Here is a 22,473-nt window from a genome sequence, read left to right as displayed (position 1 = left end):
AATACTTATTGCACGCAATAAAATGCAAATGAATTACTTAAAAATCATACAATGTGATTTTTTTGTTTTGTTTTAGATTCCGTCTCTCACAGTTGAAGTGTATCTATGATATAAATTACAGACCTCTACATGCTTTGTAAGTAGGAAAACCCGCAAAATCGGCACTGTATCAAATACTGTATATATATTTCAGAGGTTTATAGAGGAACAGAAAGGAACAATATAAATCAGTACTTTCTGGGGGGCTCGAACAGATTCAGAACTTTATTTTGCAGGTTTGAACAGTGAAGTAAATAAATAAAATATGGTTCTGTTCAGAACTAAACTATTGGAAAAGTGAGTCAACTCTCTTGAGTTGGATGCTGAAACACAGCCAATTGGCCCCTCAGTTAAACTCCATCCTAAAATAGAAACCCAGTTTATTTCCAGCTCCAACACTTCCTCCAGGCATGCTTCCTCTCCTTCTTCTGTCCTCTCCTCCGCCTGACCACCTGGTGCCTTTAAACAACGTCAGGCTTGGCTGGCAATGGTCCGTCCGGCAATGACAGAATCACACAGCCCAGGCCTGCACAGAGCTAAGCGGGCCACTCGGCCTGAGCAGTTGGCCGGCCAGTGGAGTGGAATGGAGTGAAAGGCTCTGGCATTTACGTGCTCGCTGGAGTAGTCAGCACTGCATGGAGAATGCAGCCAAAGGTTGTTCCGCTCTCTCCACCATCGCAGGCGGTGGGTCCACTGACGACGGGGGTCTGTGTCTACGTTGTCTTTCTATCAGACACTGATGCTTTTTAGGGCTTGGTCATTTTGTCAAAGGAGGCTTTTCTTTGCCATATTTAGCATGCTCTCTAGTACTCTGTCTCTGCCCCACTTATTTCTCCTCTCCCTCTTTCTCTTTCTCTCTCTCTCTCTCTCTCTCTCTCTCTCTCTCTCTCTCTCTCTGACCATGTGCTTTTCCAACACAGTGTTTCATGGGATGTTTTTTCATAGATGCATGGGCTCACATGGCACCATGTTCAAGCCTGCCAATCTCCTTTCACCATTTACCTGCTTATTTTCAAGTTGGCTAGTGTTGCTTTTACTTTGTTCCTGACTGCTCAGAAGCCCATTGCCGGAGGTCCGGACTGTAAAATAGTTTTGACGTCTCGCATGTCGTTTCCGGGTATCTGTACAGTGCCTCCGTGTTGTCCCCTCCCCCCTTTTTTTTACAGTTGAACTGAAATCAGGGAGCGCCGGCGAACCTTACCGATGTCATCCAATCAAGGAGGTGTCCGCCCTCCTAGGAAACGGCAGTTGACACTCCAGAACTCGACTTCCCAGAGCATGGAAGTGACGTGCGAGACGTAACAAAAATATTGTCCGAAGCTCCACCAATGGGTTACCCAACAGCTAGGAACAAAGGCAGAGAGGAGGTGAGAGGCGTCCAGAAGCAGCATCCTGCTGCTATACATGCCTCTGTGGCGCCTAGGTGTCAGACTGAAGGCAAGGCACTGTGTTTTATGTGGCGTTAAAATGGTGGCCGATTGTTAATGTATGGACATGTGGGCATTTTGGGGGATTTGTGTTGTTGTTGTTGTTAAATCCATCACTAAGACAACTCAAATGGAGCGCTTTTCTTCTCTGTACTAAATAAAGATGTGATTATGTAGGTCATTTAATTGTAGGCTATTATATGTTTGTACACAAACACCAAAGACAAATAAAAGTACTTTTCATTTAGATTTTTAAATATTGATCCCCAATAATGCTCCTACAGGTCACACCAGCTGGACATAGATCATCTCTTGTATTTCCAGCTGGACATAGATCATCTATTGTATTTCCAGCTGGACATAGATCATCTCTTGTATTTCCAGCTGGACATAGATCATCTCTTGTATTTCCAGCTGGAGGTCGGCTCCTTCCTCAAAGCCACTCTAACCCCATCCTACTCTTTACTCTACTGCATCTCCTCACACACCTGCTAGTGCCCCTGGCCTGACCCATCTATCAACCGTTTCAAGTAACTTACACACACACACACACACACACACACACACACACACACACACACACACACACACACACACACACACACACACACACACACACACACACATACACACAGACACACGCACACACGCATACACACACAAACAAAACACGAGAGCCCAGATGCTCCCTCACCTCCACCTGTACGTCTCAGATTCTCTGCTTTAACTGTGAGTCGTCTGTCAGGGTTATGGATGCGTCTGTGCCATTGTCTGTCTTCCTGATCCTCACACTTAGCGGCCTCCTCAGCGGCCTGACTGATGGCTGCCCTGACCACCGGCCAGCAGGGCCCTGAGGAGGCACCGTGTGTGTGTGCGCATGCAGCTGCAGAAAGAGGTGTTTGGGGAAATTTCAGGTGAGATGATGATTTGAAAATAAACTTGATTTGAATACTCAGTCCAATGTGCTGTGGAGCCCTCTCTCTCTCTAGCGGTATGAGAAGGTGACCTGTTAATGAAGTCCCTCTTAGTCTCAATTCCATGTTCTGCGATTGTTGACGGCTGATTCTGTGTAGTGTCGTAAAGTTCACGACACCAGTATCTATTGTGAATGACAGTGAGTTCCATAGAATTTCGTTGTGTTTTAGTTTCTGTGAAAATTGAATTCGATTGGGGAATTCTATGATATATTTTACTGGGAAAGAATGGAGTCATGTGGAAGGCCTGATAGTTTTATCCATTAACTTCCCGTCTGTTAAATCATGTGGTAATAATGTAATGTAGCAGAATTTTAATGTGACTGAAATATGCCCAGAGATGTGTCTTTTTCATGGTTTCCACTGGCTACTCTTGCATATTTGATACTGTACATACGTTAGGCTTGTGAGAAATCTGAATTCAATATAGGAGTAGAGCTCTTTACATACCATTTCACTCTAGAAACATCATTCATTTGACATACAATCATTTGTATTAATGTATCATATGGCTCTTACCATGATCTGAGGAGAAAAATCATCTGTAGTTATTGAATTTTTATACGAACTGAAAGTACTTGTGTCTTGAGCTATTTTTGTGTTGATTTATTATCTTGATTCATACTGTGAGAAAACTGCTGGATAATTATTTTAGTAAACAAACAATAGCATTGAAGAGACAAGCGCTTGTTAAATGAATGATATAGCAATAGATTCTTGAAGAATATAATGCATATATGCCTCATGGGCTTAGTGAAACTGTCATACCGAAAATATATATAGGCTTGTTTTTTTTATTCCAATGTTTGTAAACAAACAATATGTAACTTCAAAATTGTGTGAAACTATCATGTTGGTTTCGTGGAGGGTCAGTCCTTGCATCCATAGCTCTGTCTCTGAGTTCGAGCGCAATTATATTTCTCAAGCCCAATCCCTCAGCTGTTTCCCAAAACAGTGGTGGGGGTGACGCTTTATTGTCGGAACTGCGGATTGGCACTTTATGAGCGTATCAGAACATTAGTCAAAGCAACAAGACAGATATGAAACCAGAAAATTAGCAGAACGTTTTTGTAAATCCAGAAATGAGCAGAAAGAGACCAGACAATCATCTGTCTCTACAGACACACTGAAGTGACCAACAACTAAGACACAGTGTCTTCATACTGGTTATGACGTACTCTGCAATTGGTCACCATTTAGATGGCCATATTTGACATGGGACTGCCCATCCTTCCCCTCCCTGGCACCCCTTCCCCCTGGCACCTTGGTGTGGGTTGTGCCTCTAGCCGACGCCAACCTGTATCAAGTGTCTCAGCACACGACGTCACAAAACCCTGACGCCATCCGAGCTGACAATTAGGCCTAATTGCGGTCTGGTCAAATCTGATCTGATCAGGGATGGCTCTGTGTCAAATCAGAGCCAAATACCTGCTGACTACATGGCATGCTGGGAAAGGGAGTGGCACAGAGAGAGGGTTCTCTCTCACACCCCTAGCGGTAATTATTAATGCATTTGCTTAGGTAGATGACATGCCTCTTTACAGGGCCCCATATAAAATATGTACTGCAGTTCAATTCAAACATAGTGTTATGAGTAATATAGGATCTGTCACTTTTGGGAGGATATGTTTCTTGCTTCGCCTCATTGAAGTTTCCATGTATTATTTGATATTATGTCATTGCAGCATGTGAGGGACATGTTGTATTGCTGGTGTACATGTCGATTAAGATCCTCCTGAAAACTCATCCAGCCATCCATTGCTGTGTGCTATCAATCAGTAGTATGTTTCGTATAGTATTGTAGCTCTTGTGGTCAAATTAATCATGAGAACTGGGGGAAAAAATGACTCATTAAGGACAGTTTGTGTGGCCCAATTCCAAACCTTTTGTCCCTAGACTGGAGAAGGGCACCTTTTGATGGGGATGGGGGCCACAAAAAATCTGAGGGGCAGCAGTGGCTGGGGGGTCTGCATACCAGCATCCATACCCACACACACAGTCAAAGTCGTCCCTAGCTTTTTTGCCCGCTCACTGGGTGAGCAAAACACAGTTTGGACACACCTTCTCATTCCAGAGTTTTCTTGAATTTGACTATTTTCTACATTGTAAAATAATTTTGAAGACATCACAACTATGAAATAACACATATGGAATCATGTAGTAACCAAAAAAGTGTTAAACAAACCAACATATATTCTATAATTGAGATTCTTCAAAGTAGCCACCCTTTGCCTTGATGACAGTTTTGTACACTCTTGGCATTCTCTCAACCAGCTTAATGCGGTAGTCACCTAGAATGCATTTTAATTAACAGGTGTTAACACGTTTGTTTAAAAGTTCATTTGTGGAATTTCTTTCCTTTTAAATGTGTTTGTGCCAATTAGTTGTGTTGTGACATGGTAGCCCTATTTGGTAAAAATCCATATTATGGCAAGAACATCTCGAATAAGCAAAGAGAAATGACAGTCCATCATTACTTTAAGACATGAAGGTCAGTAAATCTGGAACATTTCAAGAACTTTGAAAGTTTCTTCAAGTGCAGTCGCAAAAACAATCAAGGGCTATGATGAAACTGGCTCTCATGAGGACCACCACAGGAAAGGAGGACCCAGAGATACCACTGCTGCAGAGGATAAGTTCATTAGAGTTACAGTACCAGTCTCAGAAATTGCAGCCCAAATAAATGCTTCACAGAGTTACAGACACATCTCAACATCAACTGTTCAGAGGAGACTGTGTGAATCAGGCCTTCATGGTTGAGTTGCTGCAAAGAAGTCACTACTAAAGGACACCAATCTTGGGCCAAGAAACATGAGCAATGGACATTAGACTGGTGGAAATCTGTCCTTTAGATTTTTGGTTCCAACCTCTGTTTCTTTGTGAGACGCAGAGTAGGTGAACAGATGATCTCCACATGTGTGGTTCCCACCGTGAAGCATGGAGGAGGAGGTATGATGGTGTGTGGGTGCTTTGCCGGTGACGCTGTCTGTGATTTTTCTGTGATTTTTTTTTAAAATTCAAGGCAAACTTAACCAGCATGACTACCACAGTATTCTGCAGTGATACGCCATCCCATCTGGTTTTGGCTTAGTTGGACTATCATTTGTTTTTCAACAGGCCAATAACCCATCACACCTCCAGGCTGTGTAAGGGCTGTTTGACCAAAAAGTGTGAGTGATGGAGTACTGCTTCAGTTGACCTGGCCTCCACAATCACCTGACCTCAACCCATTGAGATGGTTTGGAATGAGTTGGACAGCAGATTGAAGGAAAATCAGCCAAGAAGTGATCAGCATATGTGGGAACTCCTTCAAGACGGTTGGAAAAGCATTCCAGGTGAAGCTGGTTGAGATGATGACAGCTTTGCACACTCATGGCATTAAGGCAAAGGGTGGCTACGTTGAAGAATCTAAAATCCAAAATATATTTGTAGTTGTTGAACACTTTTTTGGTTACTACATGATTCCATATGTTATTTCATAGCTTTGATGTCTTCACTATTATTCTCCAATGCAGACAATAGTAAAAATAAAGAAAAACCCTTGAATGAGTAGGTGTGTCCGAACTTTTGACTGATACTGTTTGTCATTTTGTTGTTGGGGGGAATTTGATCCATCCCTTCCCTAGACTCTTCAAAATAAAATAAAAGCACTCACACATCTGAGTTATCCTGATGTATGTGCATGGGAACAATGTGATAACTTCAAAGAAAATAGAAAACCGCTCCCACTGCTCTTGCTAGCATCACTTATTTTGTCAAGCTTGAACTAAATAACTGATACTATCAAGAGCAGGGTTTGGGTTCCTCCTTTCTTTGAACACACCCCCAGGCTCTTGTTGACTCTCTCTCTCAGGAATCTGAAAAGACTGCGCAGGTATGAGAAATGAGAATTTCCCCATTTGAAATATGAATTGGATTTTCTCCAACAGGAATCAACAAAATATTTATGTGTCTTAGTTCTCGTCTATTGGCTTTATTAAAAGAGCTAACAGCGGTACTGCATGTTGGTCTGCAGTCTTTGATTATATAATCAAACATACACATCCAAACATCCACATCCACATCCAGGAGACACTAGAAAAGGAGTGATGTAGGAGACAAGAAGTATCTCTCACTCCATCAACCTCTACTGCCCTCACTGTCCCAGTGACAGCCCACTTATCTGCACCTCATCCCTCTCTCCCCACCTAGGCTCTCTTCACTCTCTTTGGTCCTATGGCACTCATCCAAGATGGCTACCCGACCTGAACCAGCCAACAGCGTTGGCCCATCTTTTACATGGTCCAACCTGCCTGTTAGCTCTAATGCAAACATCACTCTGACGTTAATGTTAAGGCAAATGTAAGGGCCCGAGCCGGTTTCCCCTCTGTCCCTCTCTCTGTGATGGATCATGTGGACCCAGAGAGGCAAAGAGGCACTAGAAGGGAAGAAAGACAATACAAGTGTTTCCAATGTAACCATTTCCTAAGGGGCATCTCCCTCTACTTCATTACAGTCAGGATTTAAACATGCATGGTTACACTGAGGAGACGAGACGCACAGCTCACTGCAACCTAAAACACTGCTTCTGCAGTACACACAGAGACGCACAGCTCACTGCAACCTGAAACACTGCTTCTGCTGTACACACAGAGACGCACAGCTCACTGCAACCTGAAACACTGCTTCTGCAGTACACACAGAGACGCAAAGCTCACTGCAACCTGAAACACTGCTTCTGCTGTACACACAGAGACGCAAAGCTCACTGCAACCTGAAACACTGCTTCTGCTGTACACACAGAGATGCAAAGCTCACTGCAACCTGAACCACTGCTTCTGCTGTACACACAGAGACATACAGACCTCACACAGCATGCCAACAAGTAGCATGTAGACACATTTCCTGACACAGAAAGCAAACCTACAAAATGACAAACTCTGTGCTCTAACTCTCAATTACATAAACACAAATTCAGTGAATGGACTATATGCAGGTGCTTGAAGTATTTCTTAACCAGTATTAGCTGAAGGGCTTCTGCCCCTCTTCTACCCACCCACCCACCCCACCCCCATCCCATCCACGTCCCTCCTGTCTGTCCCTCACGTGAGAGGTACTTGTCCTTGTCAGAGAGTGGAGTTGAGTGGAGAAGTGAAGAGGGAGGGGGGCCCTCGGTCATAAATCAGCTTTGTGTATAGCGCCGCTGTCTCACACTTGACTACCTGATATATAAAGGCAGGTGTGTGTATGTGAGTATGTGTGTTTGTGTGTGTGTGTGTGTGTGTGTGTGTCCCACGCCTCCGAAGCCTTGACTCCCTCTCCATGTCTGCGCCGGGTCCAGTGGCATGGCCAGCAGAGGCGTCATGCCGATAAGGTGTACAGGGCCACGTGCCCCCTTAGATTTGTCCTGTTTAAAAATGTATGTATTATTCTAGCCACCTAGCTATTTTATGAAGTTGGCTTTAAACTAGCCCAGATACATTCCCAATCTCCCAACCTCATAACTAGCTGCCAAGAAACCATTTCAGGCTATCAACGACATTAGAGTGACTAGCTTATCTAACTGTCTTAGCCGGCATGCCTGCTGGAAAGGTTGATAGACTTTAGAAAAGCAAGCAATTACGAAATGTTCTGAATAAGACATACATTCCCTTCCAGCTTTTACCCCTCAATCCTTTGCGATGCGTGACGCACCTAACGGCCAGGACACATACCGACACTGTGCCTTCCAGTCCACTAAGCCACTGATGGATGGGGCTACCACGTGTCACACATGTGAGCTCTAATATTCTTTCAGTAGCAAATCAGTTTTGGCCTAAAAAGTTGTGTGTATTTGTTTATGTGTTTTTTTTTATCAAAAAGGGGTTAGGTGGTGGGTGTGGCAGGGGGTGTGGCATGGGCATGGCAGGGGGTGTGGTCGGCCCCTCAGAGTGGCCAAATTTGAGAGAACATTGTAGAGGCACCCATCTTGGAGGTGTAGAGACATTTTTGCAGTTTTAAAGCTAATTCCCCGAAATTATACACATTTTGCCATGCATCTGAGAGAAGGTCTTGCAGTTTTAAATCAAATGTCCTGCAGCTCTACATATTCTGCATGGAGCTGATAGAATACTTAGCAGTTTTAAAGCTAATTTCTATGCATTTTAGCGAATGCTGTGTTCTTTTGATCAAACGATATCAAAATCATTGTTTTTGGAATGTTCAATACAATTCTCCCTGACTGTCTAGCTTATATTTTGGTGATTGTTAAAAATATATATAGTTCCATTATCTTTCATACGTTGCATCTGATTTAAGTCATTTAACTCTACACTGAAAGCCATCCCGAAAATGAAGTTAACACATTTTTATACACAGTTTGGACTTCGGAGACCCCCCCCCCCCCCAAAAAAAACACGCCCAAGGATTTCAACGGCAGAACAATCCCTGTGTATGTGTGCGTGCCTGTATGTGTGCGTGCCCGTATGTGTGCGTGCCTGTATGTGTGTGTGCTTGCTCTACTTGTGAAGGTTTGTGGTGGCGTGTTACCCGAGGTGTGGCGGAGCACCATGATGGAATATGCAGTGATCGGCCTGTCAGTCTCAAGGTTCTCCTCTCCAGAGCTGATGGCCTTTAGAACTCCCTGTGACCTTAGACAGGAAACCCAGTTTCTCCTCTACATCCTAACCCCCCTGTGACTCCAAAACCGCTGGATTACCTCATCCCTCATCCTCATCCCTCATCAGTCAGTCTGCCTCACGGTCGTAAACTGCTTATGTCCATATCATTGTTTAAATGTAATGTATTGAGAGAGTGTTAAAGGCATTTTTAAATAAATTAGATTCGATTCAGTTTTATTCATGTTGGCAGAAAAGCAAAGGGGTGAGAGGCAGACTGTTCAAAGAGAGGAGAGAAAATGGAGAGAGAGGGGGAGGGAATGGAGCGGTGCAGTTTGGTGGGACTCAGTCATCTATCAGATCCAAAGCTCATCAAATGGAAACTGGCACGGCTTGCTCCAGAGGGTATGTGTAGCACGGGCATAGTGACTGGAGTTGTGGGGGCTGGTGGGGGAGGCATGTTGCTCGGTGATAAATTCTACTCCCAGCTGCCCCCTCGCTGGCACCAATGTGAATGCCACTCTCTTTGCTGGCAGTGCTGAGGCTAACAGGAGCACCTGCACTCTTCCACCCTCAACCCCACCTCCACCCTCTCCCCTTCCACCGCCCTGCCTCCCCTTGACCCCCTTCTCCACACACACACGCACACACACACACACACACACACACACACACACACACACACACACACACACACACACACACACACACACACACACACACACACACACACACACACACACACACACACACACACACACACACAGCCAAGATCCTTATTAGGGGATATTATATCATGGGAACTCCCTTGACCTCTGACACCCGGCCCTGTGGGGCGAAGGTGGCTGAAGGAGCCCTTTGAACCTTCTAACAAGTCGTGTGACACCCCTCCAGGCCGGGGGGGGGGGTTGGTTACCTATCTACCTTTTCAAAGCGGAGACCATCCAGGTGTCCAGTCCAGACAGACACCAGCCCTCAGGGAGAGCAGCAGGAGGGCTCTTTAGTGTTAGTGGAGAGGAGGGGTTGGTGGTTTAGGAGGGGACATTACAGTTTTATTACACCTTCTGTTAGCTAGCAGGACCACTATGGACACAAGAATACTGCATGGATCTCCTACTGTGGTTGGTCCAGAGAGATGAAAATTACGGCTAGCTGCCCCACCTGGATATATACAGCAAGATGACTGTCTCGGAATGATGACATCACTTGTGTCTGACTGTATATGATGCACCTGCTGGCCTGTCTTATGAACCCAAGTGAGTTTCCTGCCTGGGCGGATCAATGGCCGCTGAGGTCGGCTTGGGGTCGTGACCTTTTGACCTCCTTGTGATCAGTTGTGCTGGATCTACGTTCTAATGAGTGACTGAATGTGATTGTAAGATGTTTGGGCCCTTTCCCCAACGTTTCTCAAGGACGTGGACTGGATGACGATGAGGAATATTGCCATTCACATTCTTCCACTAAATGATCCTGATTGATTTCCTGCTAAATTACCTCATTCTACTGGCTGAGACGGCAATATTGTTACCGTTATGACGTAGTATATAATGTCATTTTTATATTACCTTCATGATGGAAATAGCACTATGATCATCATCATTCTTAGAGCTACTTTAAAGGTGTGTGTGGACTGCATGGCTCATAGATGAACGGCAGGTCTCATTATGTATACTTGGTATATAGTTTTGGGGTTGTGGCTTTGTAAAGCAGGTGCATGTACGGTTCAAGTAGGTTTACCCTCACGTACGCACAGCGAGCAGCTGAAGGCCCTTCCAGCCTCTCTGTTCTAACGCAGCCGACATGCCAGCCAACAAAGCCTGTGGATCACACACCTCTGTACACAGCTCCCCGGGAGTGTTTGAGCAGTGGCTGCCTCGCCGGTCCCCTCACAAAGGCACCTTTGTACCACGCTGTTTGTCTATATGCTATGTTTGCATATATGCGTATGTGTGTCTGTCTGTATGTTTGTGTGCGTTTGTGAGTGTTTGTGTGTGTTAGTTTGAAGGGAGGGGCAGTCGAAGAGGATTAGTTGTTGCCCATGGCTGCCAGTGGCGCATCACGTACTGCTCCACCCCTCATCAAAAAATGCGTCACATGACGCAAGCGGCTGCCCAATCCCGCCGCTCCTTCGTCAGAGCCTGGGACGAGGCTCGGCGCCCCTCACCCCGTCCCCCCCACACCCCACCCCCTCCCAATTTATTGATGACGTGTCACCCACCCACACTAGCTGCTGAAAAACAACCAAACCTTCCAAACACTGCCACCTCCCGGCTAAGTGACGCCGTCTCCTTCCCTTTCCTCTGCCCTCCGTCCCTTTTTGTCCAATGCTTTTCTCTTGCCATCAAAGCAAATAACATCTGTAAAAGATGCAGGGAAGATGAAGTCATTACGATACACCCTCCACCCCTCAGCAACCCCACACCCACGCCACCATGCCCTCCCCCCGCCCTCTGAGAGAGGGTAAATAGAGTTCAGAGTTCAGCCCCTGTTCACCACCCTCACCAAACTACAGACCCCTTTATATTTAACCTCAAATTGAAGGTGTTTCATTTCAGAGGAAGAAAATAAATTGAGTTTGGGAAAATATCTAAATCAGAGAGAAAAATAGACCAGTGATCCCATGCCTCGTTACCCTTATGGATCAATTCAATTGCAACTAAACTAACCAGTAGCAAATCCCCCCCATGCCCCTTCACTGCTCCCTAGCCCCCCACCCACCCAGCCTTTCCCCCCCACAATTTGGAAACATGGCACAGAGGTTGCAAGGTTAACAACCTTTCCTCTTGTGCTTTCGGAGCTGGGGACCTTTGTGAAAATGAAATATGTCTACTGGGGGCGTAAAGAGAAAGGCCCATGCGTGTCCTGTCCTCTTCCTACGACAATGATACTGACAACCAGGATGGTTCAAGTTCAGTTCATGGGTTCAGCTCGTGTTCATCCTGTTCGGATGGGAACCAGAAGCATTGCACAGGGGAGCCAATGCAGCATCTATATGCAGAGCAACTATCTGTGGGCAAGGTTTTATATTCGGTTGACATTTTCGCTGTTTTGTTGCGCTGCATTACGTCTTGACCTGCAACGCGGCAACTGAATTCTTAGCCTTACATATATGTCAAAGATAGTCATGTCTCCAATACCGTGTATGACTTTGAATTCCACATTTCAATCGAAATAATATCAATCTGTTTCTTATTAATCTAATCGGCCACACTGCTTTTTGTTTGTTTATTTCTCTCCCAGAAAAGAACATATGAATTAGATCTCTTTAGATATCCACCGATACTCTCTCTAGACTGTGGTCTGTGTTTGTGAAAGTTCCGCGGTTCCACAATCGGAGCTATCATCGGGGATATTAAAATTGGCCATATCTCAGTAAATCCCATTTCCCTTATTATTGACCTAAACGTATCCATTGGCACCAAGCCATGCCCAGGTGGAGGTCACTGCATATCCCCATTATCCTCACGCCAAAACCACTTTGTTTCCCGGAGAAAGAGAAAAGAAAGGGAGCCAAAAAAAAACCAAATGACTCGTTGGAATCAGGAAGAGAGCGCGAGAGAGAATGAGTAGCCGGGGCAAAAGAATGGAAAACAGCTCATGCTTTCAGAGGACGATGACAGACTAGCTGAGAGTGAGAAAGGGCAGACGTGGTTCAAGGTGTTCAAACGCGGTTCACCTGGTGACGACCCACGGCGACAACGACGACGAAGCAGCACATACCTTCAACCATCCCCAAGCCCCACACCAGTACCCCCCACCCCGACTCTGGACCCCCTCTTGTCCCTTATCGGGGATTTAACTGGGGGGAATTGGCTGTGTCTCTGGCCGGGCTCTAACCTGGGTGCCAGCGCGGGGTCGACGGTGGCGCCCGCATGCTTTATTCTTCTAATGGTGCGGCTTGTCGTCTCCACTGAGGTGGGTGACACCAGATTTGTAATCGGCGACAGGAACAGATGGAGCCGCCATTGTGGCACCCCACCCCTCCTACCCCCTCAGCCCCCTTCCCATTGCCCCCCAGCACCCCGCCTGCCCGTATGGTAATGTGAACTGTGTTTCACCCGCAAACGGAACTGGTGACCTGACCGTGTACGCCACTTTACCCCCCCCCCCCAACATCCCCCAAAAACCTAGACTGGATGACAACATTCTCTCCCTTACCCTACCCTGACTCTCTTCCTTCCCATATCCCATCCCACACCTCCAGGGAGTTAGGAAAAAGGGGCTTGCACGAGGACTGTAGGGGGAACGGGAGGCGTCACCAGAGAGGGATGAGGGCAGTTAGATTTGGAGCAGTGGGGTGAGAGGTGGGGGTTGTTTGAGTTTTGGGGTGAAGGTGGGAGTGCACTTAGGGAGGGTTCCTGTAGTAGAGATGTTGGATGGAGCGCCATCGCTCCTCCAGAGTTTCAGAGACAGGGCAAGTTTACAATCTGTCTCCAAGGGAGAGAAATTGTGTTTGTTTTGCGAGTGGCGGAAGGGGGTAAAGAGAGGGGAGGGTGGGGGTTTATGGTTTGGAGGGGAAAGGGGTTTTCTCTGAGTTGTTTTTAAGAAGAAGAAGAAGAAGAAGAAGAAGCTCAGCCTTGGCAGAAACCTTGGGGGTCACTCTAACATAGCACGTTTTTGACCCTGTGTTTTTTTTGTGTGGGAAGCTTCTGGAATCCTCAGCCCCTGGCATGCAATAGTGGTCTCGGGGTGTATCTCTCCGCCCAGTGGTGACAAAGCAGTACTGCCACACACTGGGGAACAGAGGGAGAGAGTAGGACAGAGGGCATATTGGAGTGAGAGGCAGGGGTAAGGTCAATGCTTGTTAAAAAGTCTCCTGTATCACAAGTGCAATGTATTTCCATATTACCACTGAGCCTCAATATTCTGACACGGCTGACTTCCTTTGCCCGAGGACATGGAAAACATGGCCCTTTTACTGCAGAGGCTCAATGTTTTTGTTGTTGTTGTTTGCTTAATGAATGCATTAATTATTATTGTCAAATAATGTCAAGGGGTCGGCTTACCTGGTTGTTTTGTGATTTTTGCAAACCCTTTGAATAAATCACAACCGGTTGAAATTGTATTATCCATTTACCTGGATGTGGACTTTGATGCAAGTTTGAAGTTTCAGTCATTGCAATTGTAGATTGTAAACTTGCATAGGGCTGACAAAAGAGGGAATATTATAACGCAGTCTCAAGTGATTTGAAAGGACTCTTTGCCAGTATAGCTGCCACTCAAGTGTCCGTGGAATGCTGTGGACAAAATAGCTGGTCATGCCCTGAGGGAAAAGCATTTTAATCCGGGCATGACCCTGCCCTCGTGGGCACTTTACTTTGTCTCTGGCTCAAATAGGTGCTCTTGCTCTCTTGAGTGTGTCGTGCCACTGCCATTACAAGATACAGCATAGGGATGGATGCACAGGAAGTGGTGGTGTGGTTCAGGATCGGGCAGAGTGTTTTTGATTCACGTAACAATAGGGACTTCTGTCACCTACTGTAGCCATGTCAACCCCCCACTCTGCACCCACTGACGACAGCTGACACATAGTCAAATTGGAACTCTGATTATTTACGTACGCTTGACAATGCTTTTACATTTATTTTACGCAAATGATAGTCCTATTTTTAACTGATAGTTATATAGTTGTTAAAGTAAATAAGTTTAATTGCAATTCAATGGTGTTTTAGCATATGTATGCCAGCCATGAAGTCATAAAAGCCATAATGTGAAACAAAATAAAACCTTTTTTCACAAGCAAATATCCGTATTTCAATATATAGCAGTTGGATATTTCAAGGTGTATTAAACCAATTTTAGGAGCAACACTAGTGTTTGATGGGAAATATTTGTGAGGGATATTGCAGTCTAAATATAGCTGATGAAGGTTCATTTTGTTGTAATATAAGATTGCAGGATACTTTAATTGCAGGATAACTACAGTCCTACATTAAAGAATGATCATATCTGAAAATGTTGGGAGAAAGAAAAGAAAATAGATACCATGAACAATATCAAATATTGAAAAGAAATGGAAAGTTGTTCAATTCTGTTTCGTGTACTTATGCTGATACAAAAATGATCAAGATAGTATTGCACGTAGAGAGAGGCAATACATTTTTTTCTAAATAAGTGCATTTGGGGAAAATGTTGCTTTTATTTATCTACCAAACACTTGATGTTAGTAGCGCGCAGACATAAAAAGGCTAACCTGTGTTTATGGCAAAAAAAAACGTTTTAAATGTTCAACATATTTTATTTTCATGTGAAACCATTCCCTTATTTTACCCACTCCTATATTTATTCATAGTTGTATTGAGTATAAGCACTTGACTCCATTCGCGCTAATTACAGTCAGGTAGCTTACCATCACAAAGTTAAAAAGGACTGTTAAAATACCTGCAGTGGAAGTGGACATAGCAAGAATGAATTGCAACACAACAAAACCTTTCGCAGTGAGTTTGTAGGTTGGTTCGAGTTCAATGGCGAATGACGAGAACGGAGCATCGTCGGGGAAAATAATACATCAATCTTTGGGCAAGCGCTTTTTTTATGTCACGTTTTTGAACCTGACACAAAACAAAAATCCCCTTTGAATTGTTAAAAAAGGTTAAAAAAATATACAATCAATCCATTTTTCACTACTAGATCTATTTTCCAAATGGTTCATATGTCCTACAGATTGACGCTTATGGCGCTTTATAATTGTTACATTCACGGTGAACGTTTGTCCTACCCATTGTGATTGCTTGTCCAATGATGACACCAGTGACCCTGTTGAGTGTACTGTTAAAGCCCTGGCCTTTGAAACATTGCATATCCAATGTCCATTGTCCAACTCAGTTCTTCTGATGCGTTAAGCCTTACCATATACATTAAAAAAATGCATTGACCTGACATTTTATTGTACTGTGTTTATTAGATGTTTAACACGGTTCGTACGTCTTTGTGACATTAAAAACTCATCTCAAACTGTTGAACACGGTTGATGAATACTTATTTGGATATTCTAAATCCCTTACAAACCCTAGATTAAAATGGACGAAGAAGAAGGAGAGTTGTGTCCCTAAGTGAAAGGAGGAGTAAACAGACAGGAGACTACACTTGCACCTTGTCTGATCTCTCTCTCTCTGTGTGTGTGTGTGTGCATGTGTAAAGCATATCATCAGTTCTCCATCAACATCTGCCTATCCTAAGTAGAATGTAGCCGCTGGCAAAACTATATCCAACATAATGAGAGCATTTACCAGAGCTTGAAGGTGATGGAAATGGATCATGAACAAGTGTTCGCCTATATGTATTCTCTCTCTCTGTGCCAGCAACAAACAACAAAAAACTCCCACGGAGAGGAAAGGACTTTTTGGCTGTTGAACACTGGGCGGTGAACTTTTGACCCGGTCACTCTGTGACCTGTCTGAACCCTGACTGGTGTGGCCTCGGTCTGCAGGGCTGACCTTGTGACCTTGCAGCCATGGTGACTGCTGGGGTCACTGAGAGGAAAAGGAGGGTGAGTTTGGGGGCTTAAAATGTCTTGTGTTATTGTTTTTTCTCTTTCTTTCTTCCTCTTCTGGGAGGTTTGGAGTCTGATAAGAATTCCTGGAGACGGGGATCATGAATGGAATGTCAGGCAGACTAGCTCATACGAAGTCATTGACACAAGCTCTGCTGATTTTAAAGTAATAGCAGAAATCTCATTTTTATATCAAGGGTTCGGTATTGCTTTCGCATCATCATAGAATTTACTTCCAAATGGTAGTTATAACGTTGTTAATGTTAAACAGAAATGTAATGAACTGTTATAATGTAAAGACAAAACAACACAATATTTTCTCTGTTACACAAAGAGTGCTAGATGTCCATACAACAGTACATAGAACAGTATTCCATCCATCTCCTGTCACTGGCATCAGGCCAGCATCACCTACAGTATCTGTCATCTCCCTGGCAACCGTTTCCCATGGCAACGCCTCCTCGGTGGCCCTGGTCTTAAGAACGGCAGAAATCAAAGGCGAGGCCATTTGACTCTCCTCGTACCCGTCAAGTCTCATTTAAGAAATACCCAGACTCTCTGCCCTCTCTCTCTGAGGGAGGACCCTGAGAGGGCTTGACCCCCGGAGGAGAACCCCACTGACTGGTGACAACAGCCATGCTAGAAACACAGACATGGTGAAAACACATGTAGTGTCTCTGTCAGTGTCTCAGGCTTAAGCTAATGGCCGCTGTCTGACAGGAGTCAGTATTGAGGGTGTTGAGGGGTTTGTTTTGGCGCTGCGGGGTTATGGGATGTCTGATATGGGCCCACCCTCCATATGTCTGTCAGTCTGTCTGTCCATGTGTGGATTTGTTGAGGACTGAGGACGAACACAAACAAGCACACAAATGTGAACTTACAGGCTTATTGAAATTCATGCAGACGCGATAGAGATGTGCAAGAGACATGTTTAAGACTCCTCTCTCTATATACAGTCACTCTTTATTATTGCACGCCCGCACGTGCACACATGACTGTGGTTCTGCGAAAATCAGACCGAATCAATGAAATGAAGGGCTGGTTCATTAAGGAAATGGATGTCTGATGAACTCGCTCTCTCTGGGGCCCTGGGTGTTATGGCTGGAAAATGAAATGGAAGATCCTGGCGATCAATCACATCACTCTTCTCTCCTCACACTAGTCTGAAAAGCCAACTAATTGCTAATGAATGTAATTTAGCAGCTTACGGTATGATGACTATGATAGAATTTTTCCCATATTTGCATTTCAGGCTGTTTCTACCCAGAATGAACATATGTTGCGTGGTCTCTATCATGGCTTTGGCAATACTGCTGTACAGAAACTGACATCAACTTGACTTGACAGTATCTGGCCTAGCGACTGATTCCACAGTCACCACACACAACACGCAGACACCCTCACATATCCATTATCCAAGATGCCTTACTCCGCAACCCTCCAACCCGCCCCTCCCAGGTCCTCCATCATTGTTAACCTTATTGGCATTGTCGGCGGTGCTATTCAACCTAGTAGTAAACAATCATAATAATAAGTGCAATTATTATGGTATTGTTCATTTTCAGATGGCCACTGATGGGGCTCTGCTTGTCTGATTGTTTTTAATGGTTTCAACCTGCCTCTCCCTGAGCTCCCAACAATGCTGTGATGAATAGTAGGGTCCATTTCTGACGCAGGACCCAGTGTAAATATTGGAAGGACTTAACGTGTTATTTTACTCTGGGGGGGCATTCAATTTCATCACATTCGCAGTGGAATAGACGCTTCTCCCCTCATCTTTCTCAGGGCGTTCACCCAAACAGACAATGTGGAGACTGCTGTGACTGCCAGGATTTGGGAAAGAGAAGGAGAGAAAGAGAGACATGGAGAGAAAGTGATGGCGAGTGAGAGAGAGAGTGAAAGATGGAGAGGGTTTTGATTGAGGAAAAATGGTGATGTCTGGGATCCTCAATTTAATCGCTTTCGAATGGAGCGCTCGAGTGCCCTCTTGGATTCAAGCTTTTATTTATTTGGCTTCTGTTGGACGCTGTCCAGTGTGCCCATTTGTAACTGGAGTCCCTTGTCTAAGCAAGACAGGCCATTAGGCGATGGGAAACACAAGTCCTAAGAATCAGGGACTTGTCGTTAGGGGATACTTTGTGTGTTTTGAGACGTTTCTCACACTTCTGAGGTGTGAATGGATATGAAGTGCGTGTGTCTAATATTGTACTGTATGTGCTATCATATGAAGTAATACTATATTCTGCTAAAGTAATCAGGGTCTGTATTGTACATTCAGACCAAGTAATTATTTGTGGTGTGTATGTTTTTTCTATACTCGGAACTCTGTGTGTGGGTGTCTGCCCATGTGGGTGCGTGCGTTTAGAGTAGACCGAGGGGGCATCTGTTTATTTACGTCTCAGGCTGTGTTATTGTTATAAATTCTGATTTGACAGATGTTTTTAGTGGGGTTTCATAACGTTCTGACGGCAGTCTTCTTTGGTGGTGGTGCAAGTCAAATTCGGAGCAGCAGACACCGCAACCCCTCGGAGGATTGGATTTATAGTTTCACATGTCAGTCATGCCAGGGCTTATATATGACTATAAAATATGCCTACAGCCCTATGTCCAAAGCACTCGTGTGTACAAACCAAGGGCAAAATTGTGGTGTAGATATTGGGAGTGGCAGGGGGGGGGGCAAGATTTTGTCCTGCAATTCTACACAGTTTGACATGACTAATTATGCCTCTCTTTAGGGGTATTTTTGAAAACACAATATAAGTGGAGGGGGGGGACAGCTAACTTCCTGCATTTCAACACATTTTGTCATTGGCCATAGAGATGAATGTGGAGTTTTATGCTCTTCTACACATCTTGTCTTGAGTCTGAGAGAATGTTACACTGTTAAAGTGAATTTCCTGCATTTCAACACATTTTGCCATTCGGCAGAGAGAGAAATGTGGTGTTTTAAAGTAACCGTACAGTGAAAATCTAAACTCTCTGATCGTATTTGTGGTCAAAGAATAAATTGGAATAAGAAACACTTCAAAAACCCCGCCACAAATTTGTATCTCAACTTTTTTGGGGGGGAAGGAAAATGATTTCACTCCTATTGTAATTAATTATAGGTCATCTTTAATAGAAATATGGAAACACTGGACACTTACTTTGGACAAAAATAAGGTCTTTCAACTGTGTAACTGATCAATCCACCATCATACCAGGTCATTTAATGTTTAAACCCCACCATACCAAAAGTATGAATAATATATTTGGCTACAGAAGGGCCAATCTCTTCAGTTTCCATCCAAAAACAAACCTTGTGATGACAGTAAATGTAAACAAACACTATAGCCTATAATTGTAATATTTTTTTGTGCATTTTTTTTTTGCATTTAATATTTCTTTGCATCCATACTGTAGCTCTATCTATGAATTTGAGAGTGGTTACATTACACACAATAGTCCATAATGACAAAGAAAAAACGTTTTTTTAAATACATTTTTGCTAATTTATTTAAAAAACAAAACAAAAATATCACATTAACATACGTTTTCAGAGCCTGTACTCAGTACTTTGTTGAAACACCATCGGCAGATATTACATCCTGAAGTGTTTTTGGGTATTCAGACCCCTTTTTTCCACATTTTTTTTAACATCTTTATTTAACTAGTCCATAATGCAAAGAAAAAAGTCAGCTAATTTATTTAAGAACAAAAATTCTTATTTTCAATCAGTACGTCCATAGGAACAGTGGGTTAACTGCCTGTTCAGGGGCAGAACGACAGATTTGTACCTTGTCAGCTCAGGGATTTGAACTTGCAACCTTTCAGTTACTAGTGAGTTACTAACTCTCTAACCACTAGGCTACCCTGCCGCTACAAGCTTTGCACAGCTGTATTTGGGGAGTTTCTCCCATTTCTTCACTGCAGATCCTCTCAAGCTCTGGTAGGTTGGATGGGAAGTATTGCTGCACAGATATTTTCCGGTCTCTCCAGAGATGTTCGATCAGGTTCAAGTCCGGGCTCTGGATGGGCCACTCAAGGACATTCAGAGACTTGTCCCAAAGCCACTCCTGCATTGTTTTGACTGTGTGCTAAGGGTCTTTGTCCTGTTGGAAGGTGAACCTTCACCCCAGTCTAAGGTCCTGATCGCCCTGGATCAGGTTTTCATCAAGGATCTCTCATCTTTGCCTCTATCCTGACTAGTCTCCCAGTCCGTGCCGCTGAAAAACATCCCCACAGCATAATGCTGCCACCACCATGCTTCACCGTAGGGATGTTTCCAGCTTTCCTCCAGACTCTTTGGTATTCAGGCCAAAGAGATCAATCTTGGTTTCATCAGACCAGGGAATCTTGTTTCTCATGGTCTGAGTGTCTTTAGGTGCCTTTTGGCTGTCATGTGCCTTTTACTGAGGGTTCAAAATGGGGGAAAAGTCAAGGGGTCTGAATACTTTCCGAAGGCACTGCATTAACTCTACATACATCTATGTCCAGTGTGCTTAAATCATATTTGACTGTGCATAATATGATGGAAGATATATTGATGTCGAATGTAACACTATTTTGGGGTTTATATAGTCCGACCCCCATTTTGTTTTAAAACTACTTATGGTCATGGTGTTGATCTTTTTTAATTTTTTATTAAAATTGCACGAAATAGAGTAAATATCCAACTCTCAGAGAGTTGCTTTAATTGAACTTTTTACTCTTTTCAGTGTCGTTTTTCAATCAACACCCTTGCCATTTTACACTTTCCTGCATTGTTTTGGATTAACCATCAATTCCAGCGCAGTACATTTCTCTTTCAGTTTACTTCCTCTGAGTTATGACGTGTCGCACCTTATTTGACTATTTCTTATGTGTCACATTATGGTGGTTTGCAATGTGATATCTCATCTCTATTGGAATCCAACTTGCAGGAAAATATCCAGCACTTTTGTATCACCCACAACTTGCATTTAGAATGCCTGACAGCACAGCGAGAAAACACAGTCAATGGAGACTGCATACGCCATGTGCTGTACACCTGAATAACTATCTCACTAGCTGTTGCTATAAACCAAACCACTTACACATTGGATTAGTTAAAAAAAAGTGTGTTTCTTATCTTTGTGTAGCATAACATCAAAAACAATCAATGCACATGTGAAAACACAGATATTGAAACAAACTATTTTAAACATCAACCTGCAACAGAGACTGCTGGGAAATATGACAATGAGGCCCCTCCCACATGTGTGGATAACTCCATAGATTTAACTCCCTGTCTCTACTTACTCTTACCAGAGTTAAAATTACCCAATCTCAATGAACTCCAGTTATCATCACTAACTCCAGGGAGCGTATCACTCTTTTGAGGGTTAAGATAACTCGCAATAGTGTCAATTTAACCCCACATTTTATAACACAGATTTTTTTTAACTCTCCTTGATTTACTGTGTAGTGGGAAGAGGGATCAGTTGAACAGGAAGTTAAAATGCTTCTGCCGACACCTGCATTACATCCCTGTCTATCTGTCTCAGTTAGTGTCTGGCTGGCCACACAGTCCCTCCCTCCCAGAGCTAAGGTGTCACCAACACCCCCCAGACAGACAGACACACACAGAACCTCTGGCCCCCAGACAGCCCACAACCCAACACGTCCATTGCTTTGAAGAATTAAGCAAAACCACGTTTGGCAACGGACGACTGAAAAAAACCTAAGACGTTAGGTCGGCTACACACTCGAATCGACACCAAACTTGGTTGCAGTGCAATAGGCGAAGCTTGGAAAGTCCTTCTTTGTGCGCCACGGGTTTAAAAAAAAACATCTTTCTCCTTAAATTAATGAGCTAGTCATTTCCATTGTGTGCGGGACACGGCCCTTCCGTAATTAAGGAAACCAAAATGTAGAAAACCTCAGAGACCATCTGTAGGACTGTAATTTACTGCTTACGGCTTCACGGGACAAAAAGGAAATTGAAGTCTAAGATGATATGTTTCAAG

This window comes from Oncorhynchus masou, chromosome 14, assembly GCF_036934945.1.
Source record: "Oncorhynchus masou masou isolate Uvic2021 chromosome 14, UVic_Omas_1.1, whole genome shotgun sequence".
Taxonomy (NCBI): Eukaryota; Metazoa; Chordata; class Actinopteri; order Salmoniformes; family Salmonidae; genus Oncorhynchus; species Oncorhynchus masou.
The sequence above is the reverse complement of the archived record's forward strand: the minus strand, read 5'-3'. Positions refer to the sequence as shown.